The sequence below is a fragment of the Mauremys reevesii genome, linkage group 9, assembly GCF_016161935.1.
Source record: "Mauremys reevesii isolate NIE-2019 linkage group 9, ASM1616193v1, whole genome shotgun sequence".
NCBI classification, from domain to species: domain Eukaryota; kingdom Metazoa; phylum Chordata; order Testudines; family Geoemydidae; genus Mauremys; species Mauremys reevesii.
This window is the reverse complement of record NC_052631.1, coordinates 99,896,678-99,914,574: the sequence shown is the minus strand read 5'-3', so window position 1 is coordinate 99,914,574 and position 17,897 is coordinate 99,896,678. Positions and strand designations below refer to the sequence as shown.

The window sequence follows — 17,897 nt, the reverse complement described above, 5'->3', positions numbered from 1 at the left end:
TAAATGTGGATTGGATTAAAACCCCCTTAATAGTTCATATTTTATTAGCAGTGCAAGAGCAGCATTGAAGACACTCATAAAAATAAGTAAATTATGTAGATGCAGCTCTGCAAGCTCACTCCTTTAAATAAGATTTCGTGTTCACTAAATATTAAAATCACCTGGCTCTGAATTTATGTTGTATTGCGTACTTCCTGCAAGTTCTCAAACAGAGCCTTTTTCAGCTGTTTTCATTCTATGCATTAGGGCTCCAGTTTAGGAAAGCACTTAAGCATGTGCTTAAAGACAACCAAATTTCTATGGCGTGTGCGTAAATGCTTTCCTCAAGTAAATATCATTGGGGTTCTTTGTGTTATTAACTGAACCAAGAACTGACTTGCTAGACGAATACGGACACAAGTGGGACTCTGATCACTGTACAATAGCGCTAGAAGATTGCAAGTCGCTAATCAAGACAAACGTTTTTAAGGTTGGTCCTCGTCTGGAGCACACTTGTAGTCAGTGAACCACACATATATGCCATTCTGTTCTCTTCGGGCCTGATTTATGGAAGCGGCCTCTGTTTTTTTGGGTCAAAGCTTTTCAACATGCAAATAATTCTAAGTGTTATAAAATGCACCAAGCACCTAACTAGTTTGCTAATACCTGCTTGCACACAGAAACCAGAGGGATGGCTAAATGACAAAAAAGGCTTCCACGATTATTTCTGCCTACAAAAAAGCAGCCAGAGGCCTGGAATCAAAGCTAAGAGCTGTGGGTCTGAGTAAGCTTTTCTGACAAAAGCAGCAAAGATGACTGGTAACTTTCTAGAAAACTGAATTTCCACTCTAAGAGCAAATGGTGAAAAAGGGACTACAATAAACGTTTGTTTTCATACCATAAGGCACCATCACCACACCGCCCTCGAAAGTAAACACAGCTTTAACTAGGATGCCCAGTGATGTTCCCCAGGACAAGCAGGGAGTGGTTTATGAAAGACACCGGGAAACACAGCAGCTTGCCTGACCAGAACATTGGTATCCCCCATTCCAAACGTGGTTGGGTGTGAGTTACTAATGATTAATAACTATTGTTTTAAGTACAAATAGAAAAAACCTGTCTCCATGTTATGTGCTCAGAGGAATGGGTGACAGGGGATTGATCACTCAATGACTGCCTGTGCTGTTCATTCCCTCTGGGGCACCTGGCACTGGCCACTGTCGGAAGACAGGATACTGGGCTGGATGGACCTTTGGCCTGACCCAGTATGGCCGTTCTTATGTTCTTAAAAGATACTTCCAGGAAACCACTATTCAGGAAATGACTCTTCAATTTAAATATTCACCCTTCCAATTTAACAACATTTTTTAAAAATAATTCAAAACACTTTGCTCAGTTGGAACAAATTTCAGTTTCCAAAATGCATGTCAAAGAGTTCTTGTGCAACAGGCAGGATAAGCGTACTGTACAGAATTAATACCCCAGAACAGAACTGATGTCCTAGCTGGCAAAGGTTAAAGCAACAAGTAATATTCTAATCCTGTGACATTTCCAGCATTTGCAAAAATAACCTTTCCATCAAGACTTCAGTTAATCTAAGCAGATGAGAATAATCACAATAAATCGTTCTCCCTTTCCTTTTCATTCCACTTTGTTGTGGTAGGCAGCATGCTGTAGTTAAAAGGAAAAAATGATTTTTTATAATTAACATACAAGATGAACTTGTAACCCCATAAAAATTCCCCTCCTCCTAATGAACAGACGTCACGTTAGGGGAAATCCTGAGTGAACCAAGGTCCCTTACACCTTGCAAATCAATGATGCAGGCTCTTCCACCAACTGTGCCACAATTCTGCTCTCATTCACACCAATGTAATTTCATTAGCTTTACTACAGTTACTCCTGATTTACACCGGTGTGGGTTCAGACTCAGAACCTGTCTCACTTGCCGGATGTTCAAATCTAGAGACTTGTCAAAGCACTGCACCTGAACTCCAGTGTCATGGCTATAGAATCAACCAAGTTTCTATTTCTTTCAGACATCAGGAAAGCGGAGGGACCTCACAGCAAGAGACACATACAGTTTTGTGACATCTGCCTACTAAAGGCATCATTCAAAGATCAAACCTAAATGAACTCAGGTATAGTTTTTGAAAAATTTTACACTTGGAACCGCTGTGTAAACTTTATAGAACCTGCAACTTGTTGAGAAAATGGGCAACATGTTGGATCTTTCCTGAATTATTTGATATAAAAATAAAATAGGCTTTCAAACAAAAATTTTCCATAATCAACAGAAAGATGCTCTTGATCTCACACCTAAGCCAAGTATTTTCATCAATTCTTCATTAGCTAGAAGTGCTTGTGGCACTGAAAACCATTATTGCAACTCCAGTCCTAAAAAAATTCTATACTTCCTCGTCATTTAAATAAAACATCTACATAGTTCAAACATAATATTTTAACGGAAAAAACGCAACCAAGCAGTGTTTTCAGGGCCATATCCCGGCAAGTAACTAATAAGGATCCCTTAAATGATCATTTGGACCAGGAGTTAGAGACTTTTTACAACAAAAAAAGTAAGAAAAATATGTGGTTTTTTTTTAAAAGTGTGAGACAACAGTTCTGGATTGGATTGGAATCTGCTCACATTGCTTTACTCAAGGTATTTAATAAGCTGGCAAGCTTTCTATCATCACATGTCAATGTCCTGGATTTAAACACTTGTATGGATAGTTATTCCAGACTGCCTTAGAAACTGCACTTGTATTCAGTGACATTGTGTTGTATTTCCTTGCATACATGAATACTAACTGTAACTACATGGGGGAACAGACCAATTCCTGAGTATCACAGTCCCTTGTCCCCCCAAGGCTATCAGATCTTGTAACTTAACTAGCAGGAGTTTGTGGTTTTGAAGGTGAAGGTCCAGAATTTGAATCCACATGGTCCATGGGTGAAAACATCCAGATAGTGGTCACGTTTGCAAGTCATATGTATGTTACGGTTCCTGTCTACACAGCCAATGTATGAGCTGTTAAAACTGAATTGGCTCCATTTAAACAATCAGATATTATTCTGTTTCAATGGGGCATTTTTGTTATTCTTCTGCAAGTGCATTGTGGTGTTCCAATCAAAGAGCTCTTTTGGTTACCATATACTTGACAATGACACAGATTAGTTGCTATGGCTATGCTGATGTTACATCACACTTATGTCAGACATTTATTCAGCTGCATCCACACTGGGACACCTCTCTACTGAACACAAAAGCTTAGAGGCAAGCGCAGCTTCTCAAAGGTGAGTCAGATAAGAGAGAGACATGAATACAGTGCTGGAAAAATATATCTGTTGCAGTGTTACGTTTTGATGGCTTCTAAATCAATATCACACTTGAAAACTGAAGCCACAAATTGTTGTGTTACAATTTAATCTGATTCTTTCTCAATTAAATTCATTTTTTAATATCAAGGTCTCTCCTATTCTCATTCGCATTATATTGCCAACATTATGCCTAGCCTTAAGGCCCAGAATACAAAACATCTGATTCTGGCTACTGCATTCCAAGATATGGCTATTTCCTATCTTGTACTTGTACTTCCTGGTGATTGGGAAAAGTAAAACAAAAAAAACAAACCCCCCTGTAAGATGAGAGTTCTTTGCGTCTTCTTGTTTGTTTGAAACCTATGCTTTGCTCTGAGCATCTAGGATGTGGTCACTAAATGGTCTGATATATTTTCTATAATGAAACATTACATTCCAGTATACACAGTGATATAAACACCTCCCCACACACACACACATACTGGACAGAAATATATTAAATTTTCGGTAAGTATATATAAGCATGTTATTCTGCAAGTTACAACTAAAATCATACACAGTCAACTTAACACACTGAGTTTTATAACTGAATCTATAATTTTTAACAAGCCATCTTCAGTAAAGAAGTAAATTGTTTTCAGATTTTGATTCGCATCTTATTATATCATGGAAAGTGGAGGGAAAAGATGGAGGAAATAAAGTAATGGTCAAATTTTACGTGGCTTGAAACCATTCACATGCTCTTGGCATTTAGCTGGACACCAGTGGCACCACATCAGCACCATAAGCAGGTACTTTAGAGCAGGTCAAAAGACTTCTTTCCAAGATTTTATTTAAAAATTGCTGATTTGTTGAGTTAGATTTTCCTGAAGGGCATGTCAGTTTGAAAAGTTTTTGGTTTTCAGTAAAATTCAAAAAATTGTCAGTTTGTGACAACTGAAAACTTTCAGGCAGTCAGTGGAAACTCTCTGTAAAACCAAAGATTTTTGCCTGATTGGATGGATTTTTTTTAGTTTTGTTTTCAGTTGCTGAAATTCCTGGACATCTTTAAGACATATGCTACTGCTTCTGTCAACTCCCAGTTCAAGACCCTTAACTGCACGTGACATTAAGTGAGCCAGTCCATAACTGAAGTGGTCCCAGGATCCCTTAAACACACCCCTACTTCAGGATGAATTAAGAGAGGTGGATCTGAAAGGCAATCAGAGAAGTTTCCATTCAACTGCTCCAGTTCAGCATTTCCACGCGGGCACAAAGGCAACCACACATTTTCACAAATTTTAATGCTACCTAAGCAATTTGCTTCCAAGTTGAATTAGTTTTGCATCCTCACCCAGGAGTATATAATTAAGTTGGAGGTTTGGAAATAGGGCTTCACAATACAGGACATCGTTTTTTCAAGTTTCTGTCTAAGCTAGAAAACGTATCACAAGCGATACATGGCAAACATAACAAATATAATCTGCTTACAACTCACTGCAGACCTTACGATGGCTATAGGGGAGGAAAAAAAAGGAGACGATCGCTCTGAGAATTAATGTTCCTCCAGTCTATAGAGAAACAAATGAGTTTCTGGTGCTGAACAATTAGTATTGCTGTTAATTATGCGTGTGGGTTAGAAATAACACCAGCCATTTGGGACAGCTTCCATTTCGATTGTTTTCTTCCTGCTTTGGATAACAAAAATATATTCAGACAGCTAAATAAATCCTTTAAAATGCTGATGGAACTTCTTGTTCATGGCAAACAGTTATGCAAATTGCTAATTACGAGGCAGAGATAATGATAATCTCGCACATTTATGCAACTGCGTGTACAACAGGGATCGCCAAAGTAATAGTTACCGTATTGGTTTAGCTGCATTTTTTAGAAGCATGACGTTGTGATATTTCACTGCATGGTATTGCAGCCCGGCGCAGTGGGCATTATAGCCCAGGAAAATCCATGTCAAATGTTTTAGACATTCCAAATACACATCCAAAGGGATTTAAAGACTGAAAAGATCATAATGCTAGGAATAAATAGCCACTTCAGGCACTCTCTTCCTTCTGAGGGAAAGAGCTACATGTGCCAGAATAGTTCCACCATTTATAGACTGTTCATTTAAAAAAATAACCACCACCCCCCGCCCTATTTTTGAAATAGCAAACGCTACTAGAGCGGCTCTCTGATGCAGTAGTCGTCCAAGACCTGTATTACGGAGTGACGGCATCGGCGCGCACGCTTTACCTTCCCGTTCGTGTTACTGACTTGCCTAAAGAGGTGTGGTCTAGCGGTCTGGTCACAGGGCTGACTGCTAGGAATTCCTGAGCTCAAACCTCTGCCCTGAGCTCCCTTTGTGTCCTTGGGCAAATCACAACTTCTCAGTCTCAGTTCCTCTAACTGTTATTTGGGGACACCACCACTCGCTCCCCTGACAGGACTATGGTTCAAGATCACCAACTCCATCTTAGAGCGACCTACACAGCTTCATAATGCACTTACAGGCGTCAATGCAACACAATGCTCAGAACACCCAGCTGAAGGGGCTGAGTGAAATTTAGCAAATGCAGTCCAGGTTGGCCCATATAAAGGGACTGGAGACTTCAGCCTCTGTAAAAACACACACTTGTTCAGAGTAACTCTCTATAATAAAATACACACAGGCATGCATGGGCCCCAAACCCATTCTGATTGCTCCCCATCAGGCCAGTTTGCAGCGGCATGAGGGAAGTCAATGCTCAGAGTGAAAGGCCACATTCCCACTAGCCTGGAATGGTTCCACCTGATACATAGGTAGGAGAATACAGTACCATGACTTCGCTGGGAGCGGCACACACGGTAAGGTTGCAGGATATGGCCCAGAGACAAGCACAACACGGCTGTGTGCTTCTATAGCATACTCCGGGGTAGGCAACCTACCACTTCTGAAAGGTTGCCGACCACTGGTATACACCATCTGAGGTGTGTGAAGTGATCCCAGCTCCCTGCTGAGGCTGGACAGAACTGGCTTGTACTGGTTTAACTAACAGTATGGTCTGAAACTGATTTAGTGACACTGGTGCAACTTTTGCGCACGGACTCTCTGATGTCAGTTTAAACCAGGCTATTCTTGGTTCGGTTTGTGTTGGTAAATTTACAGGCACAAGCTAAGCTGGTAAAACCAGTTCTAAGCCAACATGGCAGACCACACACAAAAGCTGATCTGGTTTAACTGGACTGATTTAAGTTAAATTGGCACAACTTATGTGTAGACCAGCCCTCGCTATCTTCATTTTGCAGGTGGAGAAAACTGGCACAGAAGGGAAGTGACTGGCCCAAGGTCATCCACTGGGTCGGCGTCAGAGCAGCCACATCTCCCCACTCCCAGTCCAGTTTCCTACCCACTAAGCCTCGGACACTCGAGTTAGAAGTTCATTGCTGACTGGTACGTCTGAGACTAGGAAATATGGAAGCTGTTAAGACTGACGGGGTGCAGTCCCAGAGAGTCCATTCTGCTTCAGGCGACTTCCCTAAACTGAAAACGGGACCCCGGGTAAGCAGCGATGCCAGGCAACTCAGAGCAGCCCTGCACAGGGATGCCTAGAGTCGCTGCTTGCCTGAGCCCTGCCAGCACGGGGCCAACACCCCGAGCCCTGCCTGGTGTCGCTGCTCGCCTCAGCCGACGTCACGGACGTCCTGACTTTTTTGGCAAAGCTGGGCATGTGTCTCATTTGATCTTGCCCGACTGTTCCTCTGCACCACCGTAGCGCAAGAGCAAATGGGACAAATGTCCAGTTTTGCCAAAAAAAATCAGGACACCTGGGACAGGGCTTAAAAAGGGGGCCGTCCTGGCCAAAACGGGACGTATGGTCACTAATTCTGCTTTCACTGTGATAAAAAAGCTCTGAAACGCCCCCAACCCGGCAGCTCCTGGTCCTTAAGAGCAACGGAGACTTGTGATTGAGGGACTGAGGCTCGGAAATGCCAAGTCCAGGGGATGGCATCTCACAAAGAGCCAAGGAGGGAAAGGTAAAACAAACGTATCTCCCCACGAGAGAGAACAATTACCGAAATCCTGTCGATTTAAAACACAGAAAGCACAGACAAATGTAACAGCTAAGTGCCTTGCTCCGCCTGCTGGGAGACAGGAAGTGAACCGGATTGCTCAGCTAAAACCATCCGCCTCCCCATTTCCTAAGAATTTCCTCTCGCCATCAGCCGAGAGGCGGCCATATTCTGACCCTTCGCAGAAACTCTCCACAGCACCAAATGCAGGTTCCATAGGGTTAACTAACGTTTGTTTTGAGCTAGGGAGATATCTCTGCTTTCTATAGAACACAAACAATAAAAATAGGTCCCATTATCTTTTTAAATTACTACATTCCTTAGCGGAGATGCAGGGATTCCTTCCCTCCTCATCCTTCATTAGCCCCCAAGTAATTCAGCTGTCAGACTCGAGGGTAATATAAGCTTTCACACCATGTACAAGTTTAGACCATTCTAAGGACAGACAACACAGTGTCATTTCTGTGACACTGAAGCCCAAACCATGTCACACATCTTTGGCTCCAGTGGTGCATCAGCCCAGTACTTCAATCACATTTCTTACCTCATCTATTGTGCTGGCTTATATGGTATTCCTGGTGATTCTAATAAAAAGCTCCAGTTTTAAAGACCTCACATTGCTTTTTTATGGTGGCAGAGAGTAGGACAGGTTTACCCCTAAGATCAGAGCTGCCGAAAAGACAAAAGGAAGGCTGGGAACGTGTGTTTTGCTGCAACCTCAGTACAATTTTAGTTCATTTGTTCTGAGCCGACGCACAGTTGCCTTGCTATTTTTGTCCTGTTTCCAAGGCCTATTATTACAGCTCAGTAAAAGCGGCATTAAATTATCACTTCTATCTAAGGCTCTGAGTTCTGAAGCTTCCACCACCTCCTAACGAACCAGCCCCATGCAAGGGATATTTCACCCGGGTGCAGGGCCTAATGTCACACGGAGGTGGATATCCTCAAATCCTGCAAGGAAATCTCTCTGAGGAAGTCCTGCTCTTGCCCTAATTTCCTACCATTTCAGCATGCTAACGAGAGAGAGATTCAGTGGAAGGGACCCAAATGGGCACTGTGATTCTCCGTACCCACGCTGAGAGGAAAAGCTCTGAATGGGCTCTCAACTGGAAATGATGGATGCTGCTCACTCGCACTGTAATTAAATCTCCTTTTACAAAAAGAAGAACAGCAGCAATCTGGGTTCTGATGAAAAAACATGCAGCATCATGGAAAGAGAAAAGACTGATTCAATGGACCTGGGAGGAATCGCCAAGGCATTTTTCAGTCTGTCAGTGAGATATTAAAACACAAAGAGAGATACAGCTGGGCTGAGACCTGGCTGCTTCTGCTAGGCAAGTGCCTGGAACTCAAAGCGCACGCCGAGAAACAAGGAAGAAAACAGCCTTCACCAGACAGGATTGCTTGTGCCCTACTCTACTCTTCGGCTTTTATATAAAGAGAATCATATAATTGCTGTTACTGTACATGAGTAGCTTTCTAAGCATCCTCCGCTATCTGCTAGTAATAAGCCTGGGACTATGATGCATGTATAACATGCCTCAAAGTGACAGGAAAGTCCTGCAAGTGCTTGCAACTGATCTGACAGCAGCCAACTGCTTTAGGGTACATCTACGTAACAAACCAAAACCAAAACCCCGCAGCAGCAAGTCTGAGAGCCCGCGGCAACTGATTCAGGCTCATGCCATGGAACTAAAAATAGCACTGTAGATGTTCCTTCTCAGGCTGGAGCCTGGGCTTGGAGATCTGAATGTCTACACAGCAATTAAACAGTCCTTTACCCCGTGCCCTGTGAGACCAAGTCAGCTGGGACCGACCAGCCGCAGGTGTCTAACTGCAGTGCAAGCACGCCCCAATCCAACACAGTACAGAAGCACGAGCCTATCTTTAAGCAACCATCCTACTCCCTCCAACTGGATTCACATACCTAAGTCCCTTGCTAAATTAGGGCTAGGGCTGGTCAAAAAGTTTCCATCAAAACTGCTTTTTCAATGGAAAACTGAGTTTGCAACTACACAATTTTTCACTAGATGCATTTGCTTTCCACCATAAACCTAAATATTTCAATTTGGATATTCTGCCACAGTGTCTCATGGGAGTTGCAGTCCAGTTTCTTCATGTCCATCCCTCTTCTCTTTTGGCGGGGTTGCCTGAAAGGACCGCAGCTCCCATGATGCACCACAGCCAGGGACTCGGATGATGCAGCACCTCTCCTCTCCATAAACCGAGACCATGGTGCGTTATGGGAAATGTAGTCTGAAAGGGAGCCTGACCTATAGAAGAGAATGGGAGCATGAGGCACCCAAACGACAACTCCCACGAGGCACTGCGGAAACAGTTCCAAATGGAAGGTTTTTCAGTGTGGGGCAGAAATTCTCCAGTTTCCAAATTTTCACAGAAATTTTTTGAAATTTTGTATGGGAAAAAAATACTTATTCTGTGTATCCATATTTATAAAATGGGAACAATAATTCCTTCCTCCAAGAGGCTAGTGATGATCGATCAGTTCATGTAGGCAGAGTACTACTCTATCAAGTACCAAGTTTCACCAGAACGCACAACGAATCTAGTGTCCTGAATTCTGGCAAGCACTCACTGACGCCTGCATAAGCCGCTGGGCTCCACTTGTCCTGGAGCTCGAGACTAGTTATGGTCTGAAGATCCCACTGTGATGCTGGCTGGATACGTGCCAGTGCTTGCCCAGGCTGCAGGCATTAGCTAAAAACTGACAACCTCCTATCTGGAGACCAGACCAGTTCACTTATGTGTTAGTATTCCTCAAAACAGGTAGTAGTTTGATAAGAATGTATGTAGTGTTTACACTGTAGAGAATGTTTGTAAGCTGCTGCCTGCATTAATCTTATTTGTAATGTCTGTATGCCATGCCATAAGGAAATATGTACGTTTTGCTTTACAACTTTGAAAATGTTTGCTCTAAACTCATGAACTCAGATGGGAAGAAAGTTCTTCTGGGCATGCTGGGGGGAAACAATCAAAATCAAATGAGCCATCCAGGAACATTGCAATACAAAGGACTGGTGAATGACCTTTTCACACCTTGGAAGTGCTATGTGCAAGGAAGCTCATCCTATGGAGGCCAAATGAAGGAAATTAAACAAAGACACATGAAAATTTTCCATCTCTTCACTGTTTGAACTCTCACAGGGCCAGAGACACTCAGCCCCTGGGTCTACCTTCAAAGACATTTTGAATGGACAGATCATTACAAATCTACAGATAAAGAAAGCAAACATACACACACAAATTAACTCTCTTATTCCTTTTTCCTAGATAATAAACCTTTCAATAAAGCGTCGTCTTTGACGTAAGATGTGGGGTAAGTGACTGGTCTCTTGGGACTGGAAGCAACCTGAATATTTTGTGATTTTTGGTGTAAGTGACCGTTTATCACTAAGTCCAGCTTGCCTGGGTGCCAAGATAGACCGGAGAGTCTAAGAGGACTGCGACTCCATGGTAAGACTGTTACCGTGATCCAGGAGTTCACATCTGTCACTGGCTTGGTGAAATTTAATTCTAGATCAGGGGTCGGCAACCTTTCAGAAGTGGTGTGCCGAGTCTTCATTTATTCACTCTGATCTAAGGTTTCGTGTGCCAGTAACACATTTTAATGTTTGTAGAAGGACTCTTTCTATAAGTCTATAATATATAACTAAACTATTGTTGTATGTAAAGTAAATAAGGTTTTTAAAATGTTTAAGAAGCTTCATTTAAAATTAAAGTGCAGAGCCCCCGGACCGGTGGCCAGGACCCGGGCAGTGAGAGTGCCCCTGAAAATCAGCTTGTGTGCCACCTTTGGCACACGTGCCATAGGCTGCCTATCCCCGTTCTAGAACATACCACCAGCTTGGGGTGTGTGACCTGCGTTCGAAAGTTTGCCCTGAGGTAGGTACTCATGGTCGTGAGCCGCTCCAGACAGCATGACACCCACCAACCCTCTTCTCCAGTTTACGTCTGAAGAAACCGGAAGAACTCCCCTCCCCCCCGATCCCAGGCATGCACAGATGGTGGGGTTGAGGCGGGCAGGAAGGGCAAGAACTGTATTGCAGACCTACCCAAAAACGCCCAGTCTGACTGACTAGTGGTTAACAAGCTTCCAGAGTTAAATAACACTTCTACCTAAGAAGGCAACTGCATACGTGCATTAAAACAGTGATTCTCTCAAGCCCAAAGATTCAAAAATTGTGAATCAGCTCCCCCTGCCCCAATCATGAGATTTTTAGATGTTGGGTTAGTTTTATTTGATTTCTGAGGTTAGCATGTTTACAGTTACATTTCCACGCTTTTCCCCACAAGAAGACAGTTAGCAACTTTGTTTTAAAATGAAATCTGTGATCCCCAAGTAATAACTAGATTCCTGCAGCAAGAGCATTAAGACAAACTCTCCATTTCTGAGACTCGCGATAAAATCCTGAGACTTAGCAACGCTTACTAGGTGCCTAAATGTACCATGCTTAGAACTGAACTACTCAGCATCTGAAAGCTGTGACGCTGGATTTTGAACTAAACTATTTGTTTTAATTCTATGGGACTGGCCTCTAAATCTAATCCCATCCAACTGAATATGGTATAACCTCAAAATACGAACACCAGAGTTACAGCCTGACTGGTCAAATGGATACCATGTGAAACCAGAATTAACCAATAAGGCAGCAGCAGAGACACCACCCGCCCACCCTCTGGGCTGCCTGTCCCCACCCCATCCCCACCTCCCACTCGTGGGGCAGCCACTTACAGCAAGATGCTGGGGCTGCCAGCCCACGGCAACCGGAGCCAGCAGAGCAGGAGCAGTGCTGGGGTCTGCGCAGCTTTCATACCTCCCCCTGCACCTGCTGGGAGGGGGGGGGGGACACTGTTTTCTCTCTCTCTCACACACACACACCAGCCCAGAGGGGGACAAGCTTGCAAACTCATTCGGGGGCTGAGATGGGAGATGAGCTGCTGTTGAAGCCTGGCCTGGAGTGTCAGATGCTGGATCTGAAGCCCAGACTGTGCTTTGTTCAGAGTTACAAACTTTTCAAAGTTACGGACAGCCTCCATTCCTGACGCGTCCATAACTCTGAGGTTCTCCTGTATCTTGTGGATTGATCAACTCCAGCCTTCTCCCAGGGGAGACACATTTTTCCTATTTTCTGAACTCCTTTAATAGAGCCGGTCCAAAGATATAGGCTAAAGAAAGCACTGTCAGCAATAATTCACTTACCTTCAAGTTGATATTTCCAGAAAATTATGGAATCGTGATAAAATGTTGAAGACACCAGAAGTCCAACAATTGAGGCATGGCCGTCATCACAAGAGAGCCAGGAGTATGGGGAGAGAAACAAAGAAGATACTGATTGGCAAAATGAAAACATTTTTTGAAACAATTTTATTACTTTAGCTCCATTACTCTAAGGGCTAATATTTTTCATTCTAATTTCTTAAATGTATATAGGTTTCACTTTAAAATGGAGAGATTGATTTACAGAAATATTTCATAAGACTGGGCCTCATTTTGCAGTCATAACTCAGGCAAAATTACCATTCAAGACAACAGACACGTGAATAAGTCCATGGGTGTTTTGTCTGCTGGATCAGGTCCAACAGCTGAGAATAATTCCAAGAAAGAACCATTAAGACTACAACTGTAATTTATACCCTCCAGCAAGCAGAGCTTCCAATTCAGAGTTTGCTTTGCTTTTAATAAGATTTCTGTCTGCAGCTAGAAGGTGCGTTTCAAATTCATTCTTTTTCCTTGTGGAAATCAAAACAAAGCCATAAGAACTTCATTTCAGCACTGGTCTGTTTGTTGCCCATATAACTTTATGTGATCAAGCTTCACATAACTGTAATAAAAAGAACTCCGTAAAGCATTGTTTTATAATACTTGAGTACACATTTAAACAGCTGAGGAGTTTCTCTAACCGAATGGAGCGCACTGTTTTCCCATCTATTCCTAGAGGCTGAAAATCCGACAGCTTTCAAAGCCCCTTTGTGACGCTCATTGTTCCCCAGAGGTGAGTTGGGAGCTCTCAGGGCAGCTGATAGAAGCATTACCTAGCCAACAGATAAGAAGGTATTGTGCTGGGAGTAAAAAGAGGAATCTTCCTTTGTAATGAATCCTAGAGAATAGCTCCTTTGGTTTTTCAAATGTCTGCCTGGAATTTGGGGGGTTTATATGGTGGTTTGTTTTTTTTTAATTCCTGATTTTCATTCCTCTTTCTCTTTCAAACACTAAATACATTGCAGTGAAATTAACCTACAAAGAGAAAAGAATTATCACCCCATAAATACACAGGCAGCTCCTTATAGCGTTGCCATCTCTCACAATTTTACTGCAAGTCTCAAGATATTTGGCATTTTTCTTAAAGCCACTGCTCGCAAAATCCTGTGATTACGTCAGACTCTGGCTGTCATTACAAAAGTAGTACATTTCTAGCCCTCATAATTACCGAGAAACGCTGGCACCTCAAGGCTCAAAGTCAAGATCCAAAAGGTAAATAAAAAGCACCCCAAATTTGGATCCGATTGAACAAAGCACTTAAGCACATGCTTAACTTTAAGAACTCAGTGAAACTAATTGTGAGCTTAAAGATCAGTACATGATTTGGCACATTGCTGATTTAGGACCTTTACTAAGCTAATTTAATGATGTTTTTTAGGTCTGACTCATGATGTTTTAATGCATGAAGTTGGCGGTATCGTGCTTGGCAATGGGTATTTAGCTGGTCTGGGCTTTGAGGAGCGGACGTATGCACCTAGCTCACCTCGAGGTGCTATAAAAGAGTCATGGAATACCTAACAAACAGTCCAAGCCTTTGTGATCACACAATCATTGTTGTAGCCAACTTCTGCAACTCGTAACTAGAAAAATCCATGGTCAGATACAGATTTAGAGATATTCTCCGCCCTCCGCCCCCGCCCACCTCCCAGCAATGAGGGAAAGCAATAATGAATTTAATTCAGAGTGACCTTTCTTCCAAAAATAATAGAGAACTGTAGTCTTGCTAATCAATGGGATACTTAAAAAACTAGGAGAGTTATTACCTTGGCTGGCTTTAGACTAATTTCTACAGAATCCCAAGACTCTTTGCTGCTTTTACAGAATCCCATTGGTTTCTTAAGAACATAAGAGCAGCCATACTGGGTCAGACCAGAGGTCCATCTAGCCCAGTATCCTGTCTGCCGGCAGTGGCCAATGGCAGGTGCCCCAGAGGGAATGAACAGGACAGGGAATCAAGTGATCCATCCCCTGTCGCTGATTCCCAGCTTCTGGCGAACAGAGACTAGATTTCTTGCCTAAAATCTACAGACTTTTCCCATAAGGGCTGCTGTGGGCCACATTTGTTCATGGTGTAATGTCCCTGAAGTCAGCAGAGTTGCACTTTCTGCGTAGATTTGGCCCCACAAGTGGGAGGGTAAGACTTGTATGTGCGCCAGACTCCAAGTTACCATGACACCTAGACAGTCACCTCTTCTGCTGGCAGCACATGGGAGTGTAACATGGCCTGTAAAACCAGTGGCCAGTGTCCGCCCCCTCCCCCAAATATATCCCTACCAGCGATATTCCCTTCTGGAGTTGGCAGATCAACAGCTCAGTGCCCTTCCCAACTTTTCCCACCATTTGTAGTCTACAGGTGACAGTCTGAAACAGCATGCTGCTGGCTTAATTCTGTTCCCATGGAAATCAGTGATGAAACACCCATTGACTTTGGTGGGAGCAGAGGTGGGTTCATACAGGGCGCTACTGAAAATCCCAGCCGGTTTGTTGACTTTGGTCCCGATCCAGTGAGGTGCTGACATCCCTCATCTCCCATTGAAATGGGAGTGTTGATGGTGCTCAGTGCTCCACAGAATCAGACTCTTTGCACACTCAGACTGGAGTATTTGCTTTCTGTCCCTGAAACAGCTCCATTTGCTGTGGTTGGGTAGGAGTTTCCAACACAGGGTAGGAAAGTTTAAAAATATACCCCACTCCTCGCCAAAAGATGCTGCCTCTCCTTTTAATTTTTTTTTTAAACTGAAAATCATTTCTGATCACACCCAGCTTTTGAAAAGGCTGCAGAGCTTGAAGAGAACCCTAATTCCATACTTGAACTCCCTAATATCAACATGAACTCTATATATATTTATGCTTCTGTGCTTTATTCCTAAACTACTAGAGCCTTTTACTGTAACTTTGGGGACATGGAGCCGCGTTCACGTCGCACTCCCCACCAGTAGCCAGGGAAGTGAATGATCCAACCAGCGGATTCAACAATGAATCCTGGTCACCTGCCACCTGAGGCATGTTGTGCACATGCTAAGAAGAACTGTAACCTTTAAAAGAACAATACTGGTAGGAGTCCCTAACTTGGCCAAGGAGAATAATTAAAAGGATTTCACGTGTAAAAAGAACCCAGTGGTCTGCCGTGCAGAATGGTAGCAAAGGGCCAAGTAACGTTTTAACGAACACGTCTAGCCTCACTCGTTAGTAAGACCAAACAGTACGTGAATGCTTTGGGATCTCATTAATAAACAGAGCTTATTTCTTTTCATAGGTGTTGAACATTACACTCCTCAAAACGGACAGGCTTTTGATGACTGCTCACTGGTTTTCATCTCCAGAGAGTCATTTCAAGTGGACAACTGACAACAGAAAAATCAATGAGAAAAAAAAGGCATATGAACCAGCAAGACAGGGACAGATCTGTCTGCTGGAAGCGAGGAGCGGTGATCATGAGGGTACTGCACAGGTAAAAAGAGCACTTTTCCCCCACCCTCAGACCCCACCCTGTTGGGAATATTACTTTTTAAAAGAATTGAAAGAGACATGCAAATTCTTAGTGGACCAAATGAAAGAGGAGATATGCTGTAAGGAAAATAATGAAACTGGCACCATATAAAACTAAAGGAGGGGAGGAAAAAGACTGAACAAAAGTATATCGCTGAAGCATCCTAAAACAGGCCTGTGTCAAGAATTAAACTCGACTGAACCTCTGCTATAGCCAATATCTATTTATCTTGGAAGTTACGATCAGAACTAGGACAGAAGAGATACTTAAGGGACCATTAACAAAATTAAAGCATTTACAATGCTTACTTTCCAGTAGCTCTTACATTAGAAACACACATTTGCTAAAGCTCATTTCTCATGTGATTTCCTGAACAAATGTTGTTTTTACTGCTTGATTTCAGTGACAAACATCAGTGGTTCTGATATGCCTTCCATTTGCATCAGAACTGGATGTATATTCACCCAGAAATGGATTCAAACAAATGCACCAATCACATTTTTTTAAGCTCAGTGGATTTTTTGATGAGAACTGCTGAACAATATTAGGTAATTGTTTTTCTGGCCACACTGGCTGATATACAATTCTCTGAGAGCACTTTGCTCTCTGTATTTATAGGTTTAGTCATTCTATCCCCGATTGTGAATTAGCTCAAGAAAATCTGGCCATTTCAATACTATAATGGCGCCCCCTAGCGCTGTTCTAGTTAAGGGTCTATCAGCATTTGCATTACAGGCACCGATATTCACAGTTGTACATACCTTGGTTATATATATAAAAAAATTCTTATATGAACCTTTGCAAAGATTAGAAAGCCTCATCTTATGAGATTTTTATTTATTTAAAGAAAAATATCCATTTGGCCATCTCTGAGGTACAAAACTTTAGATAACCTCCCATCTAAAACAGAAATTTCATAAGGTGATGAATCTGTGATTTCCCTTATCACATTTGTTATTTGAAACACCCAAACAAGAACTTCCGCTTACGTTAGCCAGGGGGGCACTTTTCAAATTGGTTTTATTAAGCACTAAGCATTATGTCTTTTGAGGTTTGTTATAGGTTACACAGATAATCCAGACACAGTACACACTGTAATAATGTATATGAAAGATGGATCGTATAAGAATATTACATAGGGCTAAATCTTCCCTTAATGCTACCAGGAACTCTCAGAAGAAAAACAAACATCAAAAACTAAAAATATTTGAATCCTGTAAAAACTAGGAAAGTTTAAAGTACAGGATCAGTGTAAACAAATCACATTTCTGTTTGAAACATTTTTTTAAAAACCTCCTGTGATAACATCCAAGATGACTATAATGGAGAGAGATGAGGTTTTTCCCTTCTCCCCGTATTTTTACAGTACTTTGTGTTCAGTCACTTTCACTCTTTCCCATTCCTCTGTGGTGTGGATCTTTCACACAGCAAGAAAGGAGAAAACAAAGAAAATCTGAAGGTAAACACTAGAGAAATTAGCAGGAAGCCTCAGGAAATGTGTGATACCCAAAACTACCTTTTAAAAACTGAACAGATTTCAAGCTATGTTTCTCGGTCTAATGCCCATGCTGCTGCAGGGTTTGAGAAATGGAAGAAATCTCACGCAAGGAAACAGAGGAGTGAGTGGACAGAGATATGAGCCTTCCCTTTGACTTGGATTTTGCAACATTCTAGCCGGCTTTTTTCCGTCAAGCCCATTCATGTTATTCTCGTGCCCAGTATTTTGTGTTAATAACCCCACATTGTTTCTGAAAGGAAGAAAAGGTTCAGTTTTGCAAAGGGCTACCGCCAGCTTGC

The 17,897-nt window shown here is 42.5% G+C and overlaps 1 protein-coding gene and 1 long non-coding RNA gene across 7 annotated transcripts in view; one reads left to right on the top strand and one right to left on the bottom strand.

The window, feature by feature from the left end:
* The window catches only part of HS6ST2 (heparan sulfate 6-O-sulfotransferase 2), a 227,414-nt gene that overhangs the window by 80,434 nt on the left and 129,083 nt on the right, over nt 1-17,897 (bottom strand). The window lies entirely within an intron of this gene.
* Nucleotides 1-17,897, top strand: part of LOC120372214 — a 51,255-nt gene that overhangs the window by 17,327 nt on the left and 16,031 nt on the right. For 4 of the 6 annotated variants that reach the window (XR_005584788.1, XR_005584793.1, XR_005584791.1 and 1 more), the window contains 3 exons: nt 2,019-2,120; nt 10,621-10,666; nt 15,867-16,061. This is a non-coding gene — a long non-coding RNA (uncharacterized LOC120372214). Of the gene's footprint in view, nt 1-2,018; nt 2,121-2,589; nt 2,645-6,564; nt 6,710-10,620; nt 10,667-15,866; nt 16,062-17,897 lie in introns of all 6 variants that reach the window. The other 2 variants (XR_005584789.1, XR_005584790.1) reach the window with 2 other exon arrangements.